Raw genomic sequence first — 22461 nt, forward strand, 5'->3', positions numbered from 1 at the left:
GCGAGTAGGTCCCCCCTACTCGGCGAGTAGACCAGTCAGCACCCCTATAAATAGAGGTTTCGGGCATTCACTTCTCTTCACACCTCTCCAACATTCTTTCTCTCTCTACACTCTCTCTCTCTAAGCCTCCTTAAGCCCCCTAAAGCCTAGGTAAACCCCCTAGCACCCGAAGGAAGCCCCGAGGCTCCCGGAGTTCCGAGAAAAGAGCCTTTCGGCTCGGGAACGCTGCTCCAGCGAAGCCCGGTTTTCGAGAAAACCCGCTGTAAGTGAGCTATACCTACCCTAACTTTAGTTTAGCTTATGTTTTAATATAGTAACGTTATTAGGAACTTATAATAATTATTTGGGCTATTATTATGAGTTATATTGAGTGTTATTAACGCTTAATAATAGTCAGACTAATTAATTTGCCGCGGTTATCGTTAAACTAAACCCTAGTGGTATCGGTACTAGGTTTTATCGAAGGAATATCGTTTTGAGAGTATCGAAGCGCTGTCCGAGTGCTGAGTCACCACCTACTCAGGTGAGTGCATAGTTACTTTCAGCTTACACATAGATATGAAGTATTTTACGTGCTGTGTGTGTATATTATCTGTATACTTTCTATCTATATTGGAAGAACGTTTTATACATGTTTTCAGTGATTCAAACTGTATATGTATTTTATATCTACATAATGTGCTGGGTAAAACACGGGTAGATATAGTAGTTGCTGTGTGACAAAATAAAATAATGAGAGGCCTCGTTATAGCTGTTCTTGATGATCTAGTCATCTAGCGGAGTATAGATGACGACCACGGACTATTCTAGACAGTCCAGTGGAACACTAGCAGGCTCGCAACCTGTAGGTGTTTATTCGAACTGTGTGTTTAACCGAACTGTGTGTTTATTCGAACTGTGTGAACTGTGTGCTCACCAGGTATACTCCATCCCAATGATAGTCCTTTGACTAGGTCCCTTGTGTTAGATGTTTTAGGGACGTAATGTGAGGATAACGGGAATGGGTAATTGGGTTGATTGTTTGATGTTTAAAAATAATAATTATATTATTGTGGGTTGAAAACCCTATGTACTAACCAGGTTTCCCAACCTGACCCACTCAGTTTATTTATATCACAGGTGTTGATATGAAGTCACATTACACAAAGAGATTTAAAGAGATGTAGATCACTAGTGTAAATAATTGTAAGTTCTGTTTATGCTTATGTTTCTGTATTAACGATGACATCCCAAACGTTTTAAAATGAAATAAATACGTTTCTTCGAAAATGTTTTAATAACGTATTTACCATGTTTTTCTGGGAACAAATTCCGCAACATTTTTATAAAAAGAAGTACTCTGATTTTTATAAAGCATAAACAAACCGGTCTTTTCTGGCCGTGATTTTGGGGATGTCACAGTTGGTATCAGAGCATTAGTTTAAGCGAACTAGGAATTTGTAGGATTTCTAGACTTAAACTTAGAATGCTAAGCGATGATTGTGAGGTGTGAGCACTAGATTATTTTAGGAATTATGCCTAAAATGCTTTTATGTGCTAAATACTTGTGCCTGATATGCTGTTAGTTGTTCGGATCTATGGTCTGTTGCCGACCAGATCTGGAAACCTTATATGTGTAGGATTCTAAACGTACGACTACGATATTAGAACTAGCATATAAACGTTTCAGAGTGATAAGGATGATTTAAACGTCAATCCTAAGTAAAGGTCTAGATTCACCTCATTCGGTGTATAGATCGAGATGGTAAGAACACGTAGCGGGAACGTGAATGCAAATGGGAACCGAGATCAGCCCCCAGTGATTGAGCAAATACCGGTGATGGAAGCCATTGCTGAGCCAGTCACAATAGCCGGAGTGCAAGCGATGATCCAAGCGATGTTGGATCGTCAAATGGAGGAAACTAGACGTTTGCTCCAGCAAAATCGAGAGGAAGCCACTATTCAGATCGAACGGCCCGAGTTGAATGAAGGGCAGACTGAGGAGGAGAACTACAGTGGGACTGTTGGTCAAGTCAACCCACCAATAGTTCGACAAAAAAACCAAGATGACGAAGTCGAGAGGAATGGATGCAAGTACAAGGATTTTCTGACTTGCAAGCCATCGACTTTCACTGGAAAGGAGGATCCGATCGGGGTCATGGATTGGATCTCGGAGATGGAGTTAGCTTTCATGACGTGCGGTTGCAGAGGAAAACAACAGACCACATTTGCAGTGCGTCAGTTTCGAGGAGGCGCTGTACGTTGGTGGAATACCTTGGGGAAAATTCTGAGCCCCAATGAGCCCCTGCAACTAACATGGGCAGAATTTCTGGTGCAGTTCAAACGTAGGTACTGCTCAGCCCAAAATCTGCTCGAGCTGGAAAACCAATTCCTTACCTTGAAGAAAGGAAGCATGTCTGTTGATGAATACACCAACAATTTCACAGAGAAGATGGAGTTCGCCTTACGTCTTGTTCCAGACGAGCTGACGAAAGTCGACAAGTATGCTAAAGGACATCCATGGGAGTACGCGGTGCCAGTGCGTCAGGCACCTACTCTTGAGGCAGCTATCCGGGCTGCCAAGTCTGTGGAAGATATGATTAAGGGAAGATCTGCCAACAAGATTAAGGTTGGCGAAAAGAGGAAGTTTGAGGAATCTACGAGGCCCAATAAGAAGATCAAGTATGGTTCAAAGGAGTCTAGCGGAGGAGGAAACAAAGTGAAATGGTGCGAGAAGTGCAAGAAGAATCACTTTGGGAAATGTAGCGAAGAAGTGACTTGCTACAAGTGTGGGAAGACCGGACATTACGCCAAAGAGTGTAAAAGGGTGTGTTATGAATGCCGTGAAGAAGGGCATGTTGCTAAGGATTGCCCGAAAAAGAAAGAGGCGGCAAAACCAAACATTCCGCCAAAGGCAAGAGCATTTCAAATGATCCTTGACGAAGCAGCTGACGATGCAAGGAATCAGGAGTAAGGATGGATATATAGAGATCAAGTTATGAAGAAGCCATATAGATAGTGTCATATGATGTAGCCTATTAGAGGCATAGTCTAGGGTGAACTTGAACACCTATGTAACCGTTTCAAGAAATAATATGAAACCTTTGTTTTGTTATCTGATGTGTTAAGTTGTTGTGTGGTTTTCTTGTATGGTGACTTGGAAAGACTGCGGGACAATACTTGGAACGAGTATGAGTAGGTGTGAATGGTAGTAGAGGCCTATACTACCGGAAGCACAGGACTCACACTTGGATCAGGGAAAGTCACAAGGTTACCGAGAAGCTAGAAATTGATTTCGTTTTATTCAAGTATGTCGTTAGCATCGTTTCGGTAATGACTAAGAAGATTGTTGATATTCCGACCCTTGTGGTCATATCGAATCAAGTCCGACTACGATGAGTATGTTGTGTGGTTCAGAGAAACAAGTTTGATGTAGCGTCCGACATTAAACCAAACGGTTGAAATTAAAGCGATCAATAGAAGTATCGCACTCGTTGTTAAAGAAGTTGGTAGCTAGAAATGCCTAATGTTAAAGTGTGATTATATCACATTAGAACATGAAGGAAGGCATAGTCTGTTTTAGAATTTAACTCTAAGAGACCTAAGTCTAAGTGTTGCAACATACGATGATAGGTCATTAGAATATGACACATCGATCCATAGTAGTAATAAAAGAAGTCATCTCAAATTCGTATCCAGTAAGGATCAAGATTTTGACTTGAATATCATAATTTGGAGTCTAGCCTGAGGAAGAGAGCAGGTGCACGATCGAGTACTACATACAGTCAATAAGTCTGAGACATAGACTTGAAGGAATGTAGAAGTTATAATTATTACCTAGGATGAAGAGACGACGTATGGAGTCATTATACGACCATGTTTCGTTGATGATTCCGGGACGTAATCATCCTAAGGGGGAGATAATTGTAACGCCCGCAAATCCGGGCTAGTCAATTTAGAGGCAATAGGGGTCGAAAACGACTTTTCGACAAAAGATTATTTAGAATAAATAATCTTAAACAAGTTGTAGAGTATGTCACAAGGTTTTCGTACATATAAAGAATGCCGAAATCCGAGTTATAACGAAGAAGTTAAGGCCCGTCGAAGTTTTACGGCAAAACCGGCACGGCACCGGGAAGCGTAAATAGTGAATTTACGATAGAGTGAGATTTAGCCTTAGCAATCTAAACAAAAGTTGTAGAATATGTTGAACTAAGAACTTCGGTAAAAATAACGCCCAAATCTGACTTCGTATGAGGAAGTTATGATTTTTCTAAGATTCGGCTTAGCAGTGCACGACCCGAAACTCGAATTTTAGTTCGAGCGGTTTTTGGCCTACGCGACCTAAATGAGAGTTGAAGATCTCATTAATAGGAACTCAACGGTAAAAAGATGGACGAAAACGGAGTTCGTATGAAGGAGTTACGAATTCTTCGCGGTCATTTAACAGTCTAAACGCCTCCTACCGTTAAATTTGAGATCGGTCGAGAATTAGCCGACAGAGTCTAAATGAAAGTTTTAGATCTTGATTTTACCTACGCGTGGATATAAAGAACATCGAAAACGGAGCTCGTATGCGAGAGTTATGATTTTTCTAAGTTCGAAGGCTGACACGCGATAGGGGGTGACGTGGCACCACCAGAATTGGACACGTGGCACCACCAGAAGGCCACAACATGGACCAACTCGGCGAGTAGGTCCCCCCTACTCGGCGAGTAGACCAGTCAGCACCCCTATAAATAGAGGTGTCGGGCATTCACTTCTCTTCACACCTCTCCAACATTCTTTCTCTCTCTACACTCTCTCTCTCTAAGCCTCCTTAAGCCCCCTAAAGCCTAGGTAAACCCCCTAGCACCCGAAGGAAGCCCCAAGGCTCCCGGAGTTCCGAGAAAAGAGCCTTTCGGCTCGGGAACGCTGCTCCAGCGAAGCCCGGTTTTCGAGAAAACCCGCTGTAAGTGAGCTATACCTACCCTAACTTTAGTTTAGCTTATGTTTTAATATAGTAACGTTATTAGGAACTTATAATAATTATTTGGGCTATTATTATGAGTTATATTGAGTGTTATTAGCGCTTAATAATAGTCAGACTAATTAATTTGTCGCGGTTATCGTTAAACTAAACCCTAGTGGTATCGGTACTAGGTTTGATCGAAGGAATATCGTTTTGAGAGTATCGAAGCGCTGTCCGAGTGCTGAGTCACCACCTACTCAGGTGAGTGCATAGTTACTTTCAGCTTACACATAGATATGAAGTATTTTACGTGCTGTGTGTGTATATTATCTGTATACTTGCTATCTATATTGGAAGAACGTTTTATACATGTTTTCAGTGATTCAAACTGTATATGTATTTTATATCTGCATAATGTGCTGGGTAAAACACGGGTAGATATAGTAGTTGCTGTGTGACAAAATAAAATAATGAGAGGCCTCGTTATAGCTGTTCTTGATGATCTAGTCATCTAGTGGAGTATAGATGACGACCACGGACTATTCTAGACAGTCCAGTGGAACACTAGCAGGCTCGCAACCTGTAGGTGTTTATTCGAACTGTGTGTTTAACCGAACTGTGTGTTTATTCGAACTGTGTGAACTGTGTGCTCACCAGGTATACTCCATCCTAATGATAGTCCTTTGACTAGGTCCCTTGTGTTAGATGTTTTAGGGACGTAATGTGAGGATAACGGGAATGGGTAATTGGGTTGATTGTTTGATGTTTAAAAATAATAATTATATTATTGTGGGTTGAAAACCCTATGTACTAACCAGGTTTCCCAACCTGACCCACTCAGTTTATTTATATCACAGGTGTTGATATGAAGTCACATTACACAAAGAGATTTAAAGAGATGTAGATCACTAGTGTAAATAATTGTAAGTTCTGTTTATGCTTATGTTTCTGTATTAACGATGACATCCCAAACGTTTTAAAATGAAATAAATACGTTTCTTCGAAAATGTTTTAATAACGTATTTACCATGTTTTTCTGGGAACAAATTCCGCAACATTTTTATAAAAAGAAGTACTCTGATTTTTATAAAGCATAAACAAACCGGTCTTTTCTGGCCGTGATTTTGGGGATGTCACAGTTGGTATCAGAGCATTAGTTTAAGCGAACTAGGAATTTGTAGGATTTCTAGACTTAAACTTAGAATGCTAAGCGATGATTGTGAGGTGTGAGCACTAGATTATTTTAGGAATTATGCCTAAAATGCTTTTATGTGCTAAATACTTGTGCCTGATATGCTGTTAGTTGTTCGGATCTATGGTCTGTTGCCGACCAGATCTGGAAACCTTATATGTGTAGGATTCTAAACGTACGACTACGATATTAGAACTAGCATATAAACGTTTCAGAGTGATAAGGATGATTTAAACGTCAATCCTAAGTAAAGGTCTAGATTCACCTCATTCGGTGTATAGATCGAGATGGTAAGAACACGTAGCGGGAACGTGAATGCAAATGGGAACCGAGATCAGCCCCCAGTGATTGAGCAAATACCGGTGATGGAAGCCATTGCTGAGCCAGTCACAATAGCCGGAGTGCAAGCGATGATCCAAGCGATGTTGGATCGTCAAATGGAGGAAACTAGACGTTTGCTCCAGCAAAATCGAGAGGAAGCCACTATTCAGATCGAACGGCCCGAGTTGAATGAAGGGCAGATTGAGGAGGAGAACTACAGTGGGACTGTTGGTCAAGTCAACCCACCAATAGTTCGACAAAAAAACCAAGATGACGAAGTCGAGAGGAATGGATGCAAGTACAAGGATTTTCTGACTTGCAAGCCATCGACTTTCACTGGAAAGGAGGATCCGATCGGGGTCATGGATTGGATCTCGAAGATGGAGTTAGCTTTCATGACGTGCGGTTGTAGAGGAAAACAACAGACCACATTTGCAGTGCGTCAGTTTCGAGGAGGCGCTGTACGTTGGTGGAATACCTTGGGGAAAACTCTGAGCCCCAATGAGCCCCTGCAACTAACATGGGCAGAATTTCTGGTGCAGTTCAAACGTAGGTACTGCTCAGCCCAAAATCTGCTCGAGCTGGAAAACCAATTCCTTACCTTGAAGAAAGGAAGCATGTCTGTTGATGAATACACCAACAATTTCACAGAGAAGATGGAGTTCGCCTTACGTCTTGTTCCAGACGAGCTGACGAAAGTCGACAAGTATGCTAAAGGACTTCCATGGGAGTACGCGGTGCCAGTGCGTCAGGCACCTACTCTTGAGGCAGCTATCCGGGCTGCCAAGTCTGTGGAAGATATGATTAAGGGAAGATCTGCCAACAAGATTGAGGTTGGCGAAAAGAGGAAGTTTGAGGAATCTACGAGGCCCAATAAGAAGATCAAGTATGGTTCAAAGGAGTCTAGCGGAGGAGGAAACAAAGTGAAATGGTGCGAGAAGTGCAAGAAGAATCACTTTGGGAAATGTAGCGAAGAAGTGACTTGCTACAAGTGTGGGAAGACTGGAAATTACGCCAACGAGTGTAAAAGGGTGTGTTATGAATGACGTGAAGAAGGGCATGTTGCTAAGGATTGCCCGAAAAAGAAAGAGGCGGCAAAACCAAACATTCCGCCAAAGGCAAGAGCATTTCAAATGATCCTTGACGAAGCAGCTGACGATGCAAGGAATCAGGAGTAAGGATGGATATATAGAGATCAAGTTATGAAGAAGCCATATAGATAGTGTCATATGATGTAGCCTATTAGAGGCATAGTCTAGGGTGAACTTGAACACCTATGTAACCGTTTCAAGAAATAATATGAAACCTTTGTTTTGTTATCTGATGTGTTAAGTTGTTGTGTGGTTTTCTTGTATGGTGACTTGGAAAGACTGCGGGACAATACTTGGAACGAGTATGAGTAGGTGTGAATGGTAGTAGAGGCCTATACTACCGGAAGCACAGGACTCACACTTGGATCAGGGAAAGTCACAAGGTTACCGAGAAGCTAGAAATTGATTTCGTTTTATTCAAGTATGTCGTTAGCATCGTTTCGGTAATGACTAAGAAGATTGTTGATATTCCGACCCTTGTGGTCATATCGAATCAAGTCCGACTACGATGAGTATGTTGTGTGGTTCAGAGAAACAAGTTTGATGTAGCGTCCGACATTAAACCAAACGGTTGAAATTAAAGCGATCAATAGAAGTATCGCACTCGTTGTTAAAGAAGTTGGTAGCTAGAAATGCCTAATGTTAAAGTGTGATTATATCACATTAGAACATGAAGGAAGGCATAGTCTGTTTTAGAATTTAACTCTAAGAGACCTAAGTCTAAGTGTTGCAACATACGATGATAGGTCATTAGAATATGACACATCGATCCATAGTAGTAATAAAAGAAGTCATCTCAAATTCGTATCCAGTAAGGATCAAGATTTTGACTTGAAGATCATAATTTGGAGTCTAGCCTGAGGAAGAGAGCAGGTGCACGATCGAGTACTACATACAGTCAATAAGTCTGAGACATAGACTTGAAGGAATGTAGAAGTTATAATTATTACCTAGGATGAAGAGACGACGTATGGAGTCATTATACGACCATGTTTCGTTGATGATTCCGGGACGTAATCATCCTAAGGGGGAGATAATTGTAACGCCCGCAAATCCGGGCTAGTCAATTTAGAGGCAATAGGGGTCGAAAACGACTTTTCGACAAAAGATTATTTAGAATAAATAATCTTAAACAAGTTGTAGAGTATGTCACAAGGTTTTCGTACATATAAAGAATGCCGAAATCCGAGTTATAACGAAGAAGTTATGGCCCGTCGAAGTTTTACGGCAAAACCGACACGGCATCGGGAAGCGTAAATAGTGAATTTACGATAGAGTGAGATTTAGCCTTAGCAATCTAAACAAAAGTTGTAGAATATGTTGAACTAAGAACTTCGGTAAAAATAACGCCCAAATCTGACTTCGTATGAGGAAGTTATGATTTTTCTAAGATTCGGCTTAGCAGTGCACGACCCGAAACTCGAATTTTAGTTCGAGCGGTTTTTGGCCTACGCGACCTAAATGAGAGTTGAAGATCTCATTAATAGGAACTCAACGGTAAAAAGATGGACGAAAACGGAGTTCGTATGAAGGAGTTACGAATTCTTCGCGGTCATTTAACAGTCTAAACGCCTCCTACTGTTAAATTTGAGATCGGTCGAGAATTAGCCGACAGAGTCTAAATGAAAGTTTTAGATCTTGATTTTACCTACGCGTGGATATAAAGAACATCGAAAACGGAGCTCGTGTGCGAGAGTTATGATTTTTCTAAGTTCGAAGGCTGACACGCGATAGGGGGTGACGTGGCACCACCAGAATTGGACACGTGGCACCACCAGAAGGCCACCACATGGACCAACTCGGCGAGTAGGTCCCCCCTACTCGGCGAGTAGACCAGTCAGCACCCCTATAAATAGAGGTGTCGGGCATTCACTTCTCTTCACACCTCTCCAACATTCTTTCTCTCTCTACACTCTCTCTCTCTAAGCCTCCTTAAGCCCCCTAAAGCCTAGGTAAACCCCCTAGCACCCGAAGGAAGCCCCGAGGCTCCCGGAGTTCCGAGAAAAGAGCCTTTCGGCTCGGGAACGCTGCTCCAGCGAAGCCCGGTTTTCGAGAAAACCCGCTGTAAGTGAGCTATACCTACCCTAACTTTAGTTTAGCTTATGTTTTAATATAGTAACGTTATTAGGAACTTATAATAATTATTTGGGCTATTATTATGAGTTATATTGAGTGTTATTAGCGCTTAATAATAGTCAGACTAATTAATTTGTCGCGGTTATCGTTAAACTAAACCCTAGTGGTATCGGTACTAGGTTTGATCGAAGGAATATCGTTTTGAGAGTATCGAAGCGCTGTCCGAGTGCTGAGTCACCACCTACTCAGGTGAGTGCATAGTTACTTTCAGCTTACACATAGATATGAAGTATTTTACGTGCTGTGTGTGTATATTATCTGTATACTTGCTATCTATATTGGAAGAACGTTTTATACATGTTTTCAGTGATTCAAACTGTATATGTATTTTATATCTGCATAATGTGCTGGGTAAAACACGGGTAGATATAGTAGTTGTTGTGTGACAAAATAAAATAATGAGAGGCCTCGTTATAGCTGTTCTTGATGATCTAGTCATCTAGTGGAGTATAGATGACGACCACGGACTATTCTAGACAGTCCAGTGGAACACTAGCAGGCTCGCAACCTGTAGGTGTTTATTCGAACTGTGTGTTTAACCGAACTGTGTGTTTATTCGAACTGTGTGTTTATTCGAACTGTGTGAACTGTGTGCTCACCAGGTATACTCCATCCCAATGATAGTCCTTTGACTAGGTCCCTTGTGTTAGATGTTTTAGGGACGTAATGTGAGGATAACGGGAATGGGTAATTGGGTTGATTGTTTGATGTTTAAAAATAATAATTATATTATTGTGGGTTGAAAACCCTATGTACTAACCAGGTTTCCCAACCTGACCCACTCAGTTTATTTATATCACAGGTGTTGATATGAAGTCACATTACACAAAGAGATTTAAAGAGATGTAGATCACTAGTGTAAATAATTGTAAGTTCTGTTTATGCTTATGTTTCTGTATTAACGATGACATCCCAAACGTTTTAAAATGAAATAAATACGTTTCTTCGAAAATGTTTTAATAACGTATTTACCATGTTTTTCTGGGAACAAATTCCGCAACATTTTTATAAAAAGAAGTACTCTGATTTTTATAAAGCATAAACAAACCGGTCTTTTCTGGCCGTGATTTTGGGGATGTCACAGTTGGTATCAGAGCATTAGTTTAAGCGAACTAGGAATTTGTAGGATTTCTAGACTTAAACTTAGAATGCTAAGCGATGATTGTGAGGTGTGAGCACTAGATTATTTTAGGAATTATGCCTAAAATGCTTTTATGTGCTAAATACTTGTGCCTGATATGCTGTTAGTTGTTCGGATCTATGGTCTGTTGCCGACCAGATCTGGAAACCTTATATGTGTAGGATTCTAAACGTACGACTACGATATTAGAACTAGCATATAAACGTTTCAGAGTGATAAGGATGATTTAAACGTCAATCCTAAGTAAAGGTCTAGATTCACCTCATTCGGTGTATAGATCGAGATGGTAAGAACACGTAGCGGGAACGTGAATGCAAATGGGAACCGAGATCAGCCCCCAGTGATTGAGCAAATACCGGTGATGGAAGCCATTGCTGAGCCAGTCACAATAGCCGGAGTGCAAGCGATGATCCAAGCGATGTTGGATCGTCAAATGGAGGAAACTAGACGTTTGCTCCAGCAAAATCGAGAGGAAGCCACTATTCAGATCGAACGGCCCGAGTTGAATGAAGGGCAGATTGAGGAGGAGAACTACAGTGGGACTGTTGGTCAAGTCAACCCACCAATAGTTCGACAAAAAAACCAAGATGACGAAGTCGAGAGGAATGGATGCAAGTACAAGGATTTTCTGACTTGCAAGCCATCGACTTTCACTGGAAAGGAGGATCCGATCGGGGTCATGGATTGGATCTCGAAGATGGAGTTAGCTTTCATGACGTGCGGTTGTAGAGGAAAACAACAGACCACATTTGCAGTGCGTCAGTTTCGAGGAGGCGCTGTACGTTGGTGGAATACCTTGGGGAAAACTCTGAGCCCCAATGAGCCCCTGCAACTAACATGGGCAGAATTTCTGGTGCAGTTCAAACGTAGGTACTGCTCAGCCCAAAATCTGCTCGAGCTGGAAAACCAATTCCTTACCTTGAAGAAAGGAAGCATGTCTGTTGATGAATACACCAACAATTTCACAGAGAAGATGGAGTTCGCCTTACGTCTTGTTCCAGACGAGCTGACGAAAGTCGACAAGTATGCTAAAGGACTTCCATGGGAGTACGCGGTGCCAGTGCGTCAGGCACCTACTCTTGAGGCAGCTATCCGGGCTGCCAAGTCTGTGGAAGATATGATTAAGGGAAGATCTGCCAACAAGATTGAGGTTGGCGAAAAGAGGAAGTTTGAGGAATCTACGAGGCCCAATAAGAAGATCAAGTATGGTTCAAAGGAGTCTAGCGGAGGAGGAAACAAAGTGAAATGGTGCGAGAAGTGCAAGAAGAATCACTTTGGGAAATGTAGCGAAGAAGTGACTTGCTACAAGTGTGGGAAGACTGGAAATTACGCCAACAAGTGTAAAAGGGTGTGTTATGAATGACGTGAAGAAGGGCATGTTGCTAAGGATTGCCCGAAAAAGAAAGAGGCGGCAAAACCAAACATTCCGCCAAAGGCAAGAGCATTTCAAATGATCCTTGACGAAGCAGCTGACGATGCAAGGAATCAGGAGTAAGGATGGATATATAGAGATCAAGTTATGAAGAAGCCATATAGATAGTGTCATATGATGTAGCCTATTAGAGGCATAGTCTAGGGTGAACTTGAACACCTATGTAACCGTTTCAAGAAATAATATGAAACCTTTGTTTTGTTATCTGATGTGTTAAGTTGTTGTGTGGTTTTCTTGTATGGTGACTTGGAAAGACTGCGGGACAATACTTGGAACGAGTATGAGTAGGTGTGAATGGTAGTAGAGGCCTATACTACCGGAAGCACAGGACTCACACTTGGATCAGGGAAAGTCACAAGGTTACCGAGAAGCTAGAAATTGATTTCGTTTTATTCAAGTATGTCGTTACCATCGTTTCGGTAATGACTAAGAAGATTGTTGATATTCCGACCCTTGTGGTCATATCGAATCAAGTCCGACTACGATGAGTATGTTGTGTGGTTCAGAGAAACAAGTTTGATGTAGCGTCCGACATTAAACCAAACGGTTGAAATTAAAGCGATCAATAGAAGTATCGCACTCGTTGTTAAAGAAGTTGGTAGCTAGAAATGCCTAATGTTAAAGTGTGATTATATCACATTAGAACATGAAGGAAGGCATAGTCTGTTTTAGAATTTAACTCTAAGAGACCTAAGTCTAAGTGTTGCAACATACGATGATAGGTCATTAGAATATGACACATCGATCCATAGTAGTAATAAAAGAAGTCATCTCAAATTCGTATCCAGTAAGGATCAAGATTTTGACTTGAAGATCATAATTTGGAGTCTAGCCTGAGGAAGAGAGCAGGTGCACGATCGAGTACTACATACAGTCAATAAGTCTGAGACATAGACTTGAAGGAATGTAGAAGTTATAATTATTACCTAGGATGAAGAGACGACGTATGGAGTCATTATACGACCATGTTTCGTTGATGATTCCGGGACGTAATCATCCTAAGGGGGAGATAAATGTAACGCCCGCAAATCCGGGCTAGTCAATTTAGAGGCAATAGGGGTCGAAAACGACTTTTCGACAAAAGATTATTTAGAATAAATAATCTTAAACAAGTTATAGAGTATGTCACAAGGTTTTCGTACATATAAAGAATGCCGAAATCCGAGTTATAACGAAGAAGTTATGGCCCGTCGAAGTTTTACGGCAAAACCGGCACAGCACCGGGAAGCGTAAATAGTGAATTTACGATAGAGTGAGATTTAGCCTTAGCAATCTAAACAAAAGTTGTAGAATATGTTGAACTAAGAACTTCGGTAAAAATAACGCCCAAATCTGACTTCGTATGAGGAAGTTATGATTTTTCTAAGATTCGGCTTAGCAGTGCACGACCCGAAACTCGAATTTTAGTTCGAGCGGTTTTTGGCCTACGCGACCTAAATGAGAGTTGAAGATCTCATTAATAGGAACTCAACGGTAAAAATATGGACGAAAACGGAGTTCGTATGAAGGAGTTACGAATTCTTCGCGGTCATTTAACAGTCTAAACGCCTCCTACTGTTAAATTTGAGATCGGTCGAGAATTAGCCGACAGAGTCTAAATGAAAGTTTTAGATCTTGATTTTACCTACGCGTGGATATAAAGAACATCGAAAACGGAGCTCGTATGCGAGAGTTATGATTTTTCTAAGTTCGAAGGCTGACACGCGATAGGGGTGACGTGGCACCACCAGAATTGGACACGTGGCACCACCAGAAGGCCACAACATGGACCAACTCGGCGAGTAGGTCCCCCCTACTCGGCGAGTAGACCAGTCAGCACCCCTATAAATAGAGGTGTCGGGCATTCACTTCTCTTCACACCTCTCCAACATTCTTTCTCTCTCTACACTCTCTCTCTCTAAGCCTCCTTAAGCCCCCTAAAGCCTAGGTAAACCCCCTAGCACCCGAAGGAAGCCCCGAGGCTCCCGGAGTTCTGAGAAAAGAGCCTTTCGGCTCGGGAACGCTGCTCCAGCGAAGCCCGGTTTTCGAGAAAACCCGCTGTAAGTGAGCTATACCTACCCTAACTTTAGTTTAACTTATGTTTTAATATAGTAACGTTATTAGGAACTTATAATAATTATTTGGGCTATTATTATGAGTTATATTGAGTGTTATTAACGCTTAATAATAGTCAGACTAATTAATTTGTCGCGGTTATCGTTAAACTAAACCCTAGTGGTATCGGTACTAGGTTTTATCGAAGGAATATCGTTTTGAGAGTATCGAAGCGCTGTCCGAGTGCTGAGTCACCACCTACTCAGGTGAGTGCATAGTTACTTTCAGCTTACACATAGATATGAAGTATTTTACGTGCTGTGTGTGTATATTATCTGTATACTTTCTATCTATATTGGAAGAACGTTTTATACATGTTTTCAGTGATTCAAACTGTATATGTATTTTATATCTACATAATGTGCTGGGTAAAACACGGGTAGATATAGTAGTTGCTGTGTGACAAAATAAAATAATGAGAGGCCTCGTTATAGCTGTTCTTGATGATCTAGTCATCTAGCGGAGTATAGATGACGACCACAGACTATTCTAGACAGTCCAGTGGAACACTAGCAGGCTCGCAACCTGTAGGTGTTTATTCGAACTGTGTGTTTAACCGAACTGTGTGTTTATTCGAACTGTGTGTTTATTCGAACTGTGTGAACTGTGTGCTCACCAGGTATACTCCATCCCAATGATAGTCCTTTGACTAGGTCCCTTGTGTTAGATGTTTTAGGGACGTAATGTGAGGATAACGGGAATGGGTAATTGGGTTGATTGTTTGATGTTTAAAAATAATAATTATATTATTGTGGGTTGAAAACCCTATGTACTAACCAGGTTTCCCAACCTGAACCACTCAGTTTATTTATATCACAGGTGTTGATATGAAGTCACATTACACAAAGAGATTTAAAGAGATGTAGATCACTAGTGTAAATAATTGTAAGTTCTGTTTATGCTTATGTTTCTGTATTAACGATGACATCCCAAACGTTTTAAAATGAAATAAATACGTTTCTTCGAAAATGTTTTAATAACGTATTTACCATGTTTTTCTGGGAACAAATTCCGCAACATTTTTATAAAAAGAAGTACTCTGATTTTTATAAAGCATAAACAAACCGGTCTTTTCTGGCCGTGATTTTGGGGATGTCACAGTTGGTATCAGAGCATTAGTTTAAGCGAACTAGGAATTTGTAGGATTTCTAGACTTAAACTTAGAATGCTAAGCGATGATTGTGAGGTGTGAGCACTAGATTATTTTAGGAATTATGCCTAAAATGCTTTTATGTGCTAAATACTTGTGCCTGATATGCTGTTAGTTGTTCGGATCTATGGTCTGTTGCCGACCAGATCTGGAAACCTTATATGTGTAGGATTCTAAACGTACGACTACGATATTAGAACTAGCATATAAACGTTTCAGAGTGATAAGGATGATTTAAACGTCAATCCTAAGTAAAGGTCTAGATTCACCTCATTCGGTGTATAGATCGAGATGGTAAGAACACGTAGCGGGAACGTGAATGCAAATGGGAACCGAGATCAGCCCCCAGTGATTGAGCAAATACCGGTGATGGAAGCCATTGCTGAGCCAGTCACAATAGCCGGAGTGCAAGCGATGATCCAAGCGATGTTGGATCGTCAAATGGAGGAAACTAGACGTTTGCTCCAGCAAAATCGAGAGGAAGCCACTATTCAGATCGAACGGCCCGAGTTGAATGAAGGGCAGACTGAGGAGGAGAACTACAGTGGGACTGTTGGTCAAGTCAACCCACCAATAGTTCGACAAAAAAACCAAGATGACGAAGTCGAGAGGAATGGATGCAAGTACAAGGATTTTTTGACTTGCAAGCCATCGACTTTCACTGGAAAGGAGGATCCGATCGGGGTCATGGATTGGATCTCGGAGATGGAGTTAGCTTTCATGACGTGCGGTTGCAGAGGAAAACAACAGACCACATTTGCAGTGCGTCAGTTTCGAGGAGGCGCTGTACGTTGGTGGAATACCTTGGGGAAAACTCTGAGCCCCAATGAGCCCCTGCAACTAACATGGGCAGAATTTCTGGTGCAGTTCAAACGTAGGTACTGCTCAGCCCAAAATCTGCTCGAGCTGGAAAACCAATTCCTTACCTTGAAGAAAGGAAGCATGTCTGTTGATGAATACACCAACAATTTCACAGAGAAGATGGAGTTCGCCTTACGTCTTGTTCCAGACGAGCTGACGAAAGTCGACAAGTATGCTAAAGGACTTCCATGGGAGTACGCGGTGCCAGTGCGTCAGTAATGTTATTGAATTATCTATTCCAAATCGAAGAGTACAAGTATCTACCATACTTATGTTGTTTAAGCATTGTTCTGTTTGAAAACCCTAACTACCACCAGTAATGTATAATAGTCTTATTACATAAATAAAACTAGTTGAAAAATGTATTGTTCTGTATACTGAAAGTGTTGTTAATACCCTCCAATGATCACTTAGTACATACGAGTTATAGAAATCAAGATCGAGCAGATAGTCGATTGGGTTATTCTGCCCTAAACCCACAACCAAACAAGGAATAGGGAATGAGGCAGAAACCACACATCCCACTGCATGTCGGAGGTAAATTTTGTATCACCCTGATTTATATACTAAGTAATCTCCTAGTTATCAACCCTGATGACTAATTGTTACGTACATTATTACGTGAACGAGTCATTGTTTCCCAGTGAGTTCTTATAACCATATTATGGACGATAAACATCTCGACGTACTTCGGACATCGTGAACTGAATGACGTTTGTCACCCTAGGTTGACTGTAGCTAATAGTCAGGGTGCGGGATTGTCACTCCCGTATAGATCTGTACACAAACTCAAGCTCTCCCTCTTGGAGACTCTGGTTACAAGGGATGGACTTCCCAGAAGATGTGTCTCACATTGTAGTTCTCTCAATGAATCCATGAATAATACTATGAAAACTCATTTTTGTTATTAAGAAGAATCCTTATAAAATAGTATCTTTTATTTCATAATTCATAAGTTTGTTTCTTTGTTTGAAAATTGTGTTTACAACGTTTGTATCTCAACATTTTTATAAAACTATCTGCAAATCTAGTAGTAAATATGTTTACCATGTTTAGTATGTTCTATGTTCAATGTGCGCTAATGATAGGAAAAATATAGTAAACCAAATTATATTTTTAAACACAAGATTACTCATGCTTTTACTTGTATTCCCCCCCCCCCCCCCCATGAAAACATTAAAAATCATAAAAGTGTAGGGGTATGAACTCACCTGATTGTGAGCAATCTGGAATGTAAGATAGATATAGGATGCTTGAGTTCACAAATGAAGTCCCGAAGCACTGTTGGATTCTATAAGGCATATATTCACATATATGGGTATTCAATTAGTTTTTATAACTACTAACTAGTATGGGGAACTACCTAAGGTTGTAGGAAACACCCTAAATCAAGTGTTAGGCTCACAAATGGAAGCTTGGAAGGGGTTTCACGGCCACCCAAGGATGGGTTTTCGGCCCTATAGAGTTCACAAGCTCATGAGGTTCACAGCCTCGTGAGGTGTTCACGATCCAATGAACCTATGAAAGGTTCACGACCCTTATGAAGGGTTCACGGCCGTGATCCCTTCAAGTTCATGAAGATGGTGATGATTCATGAAGAATCATGGCTAGGATCTAATAATCTTTCAAGTATAACAAGTTTAAGTTTGAAACACTTACGTTTTTGAAGCTTTGGAGGGTTCACGATCGAAGCTTTTTGAGAGAGAATGGGTGTCACAACTAGCGTTTTGGCTAGGAAATTCCGTCCTCAAGTAAGCAAGGACTATTGTGAGACTTGTGCTAACACATCTAAGTGTACAATATGAGTTCCTAAGGAGCCATGTAGTGTTAAAATGCAAATCTCTCTCAAATCTCTCCAAGTATGTGAAATCTCTCCAAGTATATCGAATCCCTCCTAAATCTCTCCAAGTATGTGAAATCTCTCCTAAATCTCTCCAAGTATGTGAAAACTCTCCAAGTATATCGAATCTCTCCTAAATTTCTCCAAGTATGTGAAATCTCTCACAAATCTCTCCAAGTTTATGAAATCTCTCCAAGTATATCGAATCCCTCGCAAATCTCTCCAAGTATGTGAAATCTCTCCCAAGTATGTGAAATCTCTCCAAGTATATCAAATCTCTCCAAGTATGTGAAATCTCTCCCAAATCTCTCTAATTATGTGAAATCTCTCCAAGTATATCGAATCTCTCCCAAATATCTCCATGTATGTGAAATCTCTCCCAAATCTCTCCACGTATCTCAAATCTCTCTAAGTACCTTCCTCAGTCAAAAACAGCTCAAAACCGAAAGAGAAAACCCAAAAGGACCCTCTTGGTCCAGAACCTTCTTGGTCCGGAACCCTCTTGGTCCGGAACTCCTCTCTACTTCGGAGCTTCTGATAAATTCCGGAATACCCTAGTTTGCTTCGGAACACACTCGCTCCGGAAGACCTCGCTTAAGACTACTTCGGATGTTCTAGCCAGCCTTCGCATCTCCTGTCCGAAGCTCCGGACTTCGCCTGCAGCTTCGGAACTCGTCCAGCACCTCCAGAACCCCCTTGCTACCCACTTCGGACCCTCGCAGCCCTAACCCTCCCCTCCGAAATTTGAGAAGTAGCTTCGGAATTCATGTCGCTGCTCCGGATTTCACCTTTTGACTCCGGATTTTGGACTATTTCGGACTTTTTCTCCATTTTGGGGTATTTTGACGTCGAGAATCCCATCAAACGCGCATTTTTCGTAACTTAAACCCCTAAAACCTCTATTTTATGCCAAATTTGATTATTTAAATCATATTTAGATAAAGTAAAAGTTTTGGATTTATGAAGATCTTATCCTAAATCAAGATAAAGACACGAAGGTTTGACCTTGTGATTTGATGTCATCTTCCATTTCCCGTGCAAATCACAGTATCCAATGTTTTAACCACCAGATAACTATGTATGAACCATCAGATCCCCATGCACCAAAGTTCCCTCCTTTTCTTATACTCTTAAAGCAATTACAGTAAAAAGAAAATGGAGCTTCACATTTCCTCTCACTTCTCTCCTATTCTCTCACATACTCCTCCCAAGAGTAAAAATCAAGGATATTGCTGAAAGCAATATTTCTCAACTTCTCTCTAGAGTTTTTAGTAAGTTTCTCGACTCATCTATCATGTTATGTAATTTTCAAAATATATCATTTTATTCATAATAATATGTGATGATCACCTTTAGGACAACATTCCTCCCAGGAAGTTCCTCATCTCAGCCAAAGGTCTAAGCTTGTGATCTTCACTCCATCATTCCAAACAACTCATCAACCAACTCAAGGTGAGCTTCACACCCCCACTTTTATCTAAAAGTTTTATTGTTTTTTTTTTTTGGGGGGGGGGGGGATACAATTCAAAGTCTTGCATAGATCAAAATCAAATTTTTTAATGTGTATGCATGCCTTTTTACATGTGCTTAAGTATGAAATCCCTTAAAACTAGTCCAAAAACTCGAGATTTTGGTGAAGTCTCAAGAATTTGGATTCTATGTCACAAATCATGTTTGGAAAGAAGAATTTGTATGTATCAAGTATAAGTCACGAATTTCGATAACAACAACCATAAGGAATTGCCTCAAGATTCACTTAAACAAGTTGTTAGATAAAATATTTTGGGAAGTGATTAAATTATAGAAATAATAATATTTTGGATCATTGTTGGCCAAACATAAATATAAAGGTTATCTTGGAATGTTATGTCATGCTCATGACTTTCTACCAGATTAACTAACTAGTTGAGATTATTTATAAATATTTAATATAAATAATTTTATCAAGAAGAATATACAAGAACAGATTTTTCATGACAAAAGTATTTGCATGTCATAAATTGTTGTCGCAAAACCTTCAGGAACATAAGTAATGTTCTATATATCATGAAACAGAACATGTGTGTCATAGCCTGCAGTCTCGAATTTACACAAATTAAAATTTGACACTTTTTCTTGACTAATATGGGCCTTAGCCGACAACTTATAGAAAGGAAAGACCATTTTGCCCATTTCCGATAATGTTGGGTCATTTTGTTAAACGTTCAAAATGGCTTATTTTTCAATAAACGAAACAGAACGAACACAATCACCCAGTTAACAAGCACAATAAACAATATGGAACGAGAACGATATTTCTATTCAACGAATACGAATTTGATTATTTATCTAACAAATAATGGATCTCAACGATTGCTCAAAAGGTTGTTAATATTCTAGTCAGACAAATCTCAAAAGTACCTAAATATAAAACTATTAGTGTACGTCTAAAATCCTGTAAGGAGTTATAGCCAGAGTCTCCTGGAGGGAGAGCATGAATTTGTGTATAGATCTAAACGGGGTTGACACCCCGGACCTTCGTTGTTCGCTACAGCTAGACCGGCCAGTCTAGGGTGACAAATATCTTTATCAAATCAAGGGTGCCTGAGAAATGCCAAAACAGGTCTTCGTCATATTAGTATGGTTATAACGACTCACTAGAATATGTTATGTTATCTACAAATTTATGTAAGGAAAACCTCATAAATAAGTTTTTGCACTTTGTGTTGACTGTCCTTTTTCATTGCGTAGAATGTACACAATCGCCATGTTGATTTCCTTCACCTAACAAGTATTAGAGTCTTAATACTGCTATTTTACCAATAAGAAAACATAGGATTTTCTAGGGAAAATGTTTGTAAACGATTTGAAAACGATAAACTAACACACAAACACGTGCAAGTATACAGAACTGGAAACAGAACTTACGAATATTTTATAGCAAAAAATATAGGATGTTCTGGAGGAAAACAATTTTATACGATTTCGATAATGATAAACTAGAATGCACACTCACTTATACCCGATAAGAAAAACAAGATTTACAATTGTATTCTTTTTAGAAGTAGGGGATTTTTGAAGCAGTTGGTTATTACTATTCAAAAGAACTATTCTGGAAAACAACTCTCCTTTACAAACTATACTACTTTTCAAAGATCACCCCTTATAAGGATGAATCAAAGTATTGACATGCACACATATACCCATGATTTTCAAAGCAAGACTTCAAATGATTTTATAGAAAATATCGGATTTTCTGAAACTACAATGAATACGATTCTAAACAAGTGTAAAACTATTTTATACAAAAACGCTTATGAACTCACCATCTTTAGTTGAAGCTTTTCAAAACGCCGTGTATTCTCAGGGATCTAGTAAGCAGGTAACAAGGGACGCGGATGCAGGACTATTTAGCTGTAGTTTGGAATTTTTCCTCTTATGTCTCTTTTATGTAAATCGAAGGACGAGTACAATATGTAAACAATGTAAGTTTGTTATCTAAATGTATGATGTTTGGATTGCTCGGTTTCATTTATAATCAATTGTTATGATACTGCACAATAAAGTCACCCGCCTCCGGACATTTCCGCCTTCTGGTCCGGGGGTGTGACAATGGGGGTGTTCACGGTTGGGAGGAGGAGAAGTGAGGAGGAAAAGGGGTCACTCTTATATATATATATATATATATATATATATATATATATATATATATATATATATATATATAGGAGGTAGTTCACGTCCGTGAACCTAGTTTGCAGTCATGAACACCTTGTGAGTGGTTTTCTGGTTCGGATTAATCCTCCCGATAACAAGCTAACTCATCCTAGCATCCATTCATACATTACACTAGGCTTAGAAACTCTCAAACAAACCCTTAACAGGGCTAAAAGGTAACAGAAACAAGTTTGGCTTTCATTGATCGAGATAACTTTTAGATAAAGATTTCGGGTTGTCACAATCTTCTACATCGTAATTGGTATCCTCCTGCTCCCCCTCTTCTTGGGCACACAATTTAGTCAAATATTCATCATTACATTTCCTATTCGTAGTAACTATTTCCTCATTAAAATCCACTGTCACATCCCTAAGGGTACCTATGTCATCATCCCCACCAGTAATGCAAGAATCAAGGTCATCATCTCCACCTTCTGACTCAAACATATCATCTATTCCATCACTAATATTGTCCATATAAATGGATATTTGACCATCAGTTCCATATGCATCAAAGATGAAACCTGCATATTCCATTTCATTCGAGATAGGCATAAGGCCACGCAAAAGAGGAGCA

The sequence above is a fragment of the Lactuca sativa genome, chromosome 8, assembly GCF_002870075.4.
Source record: "Lactuca sativa cultivar Salinas chromosome 8, Lsat_Salinas_v11, whole genome shotgun sequence".
Lineage (NCBI taxonomy): Eukaryota > Viridiplantae > Streptophyta > Magnoliopsida > Asterales > Asteraceae > Lactuca > Lactuca sativa.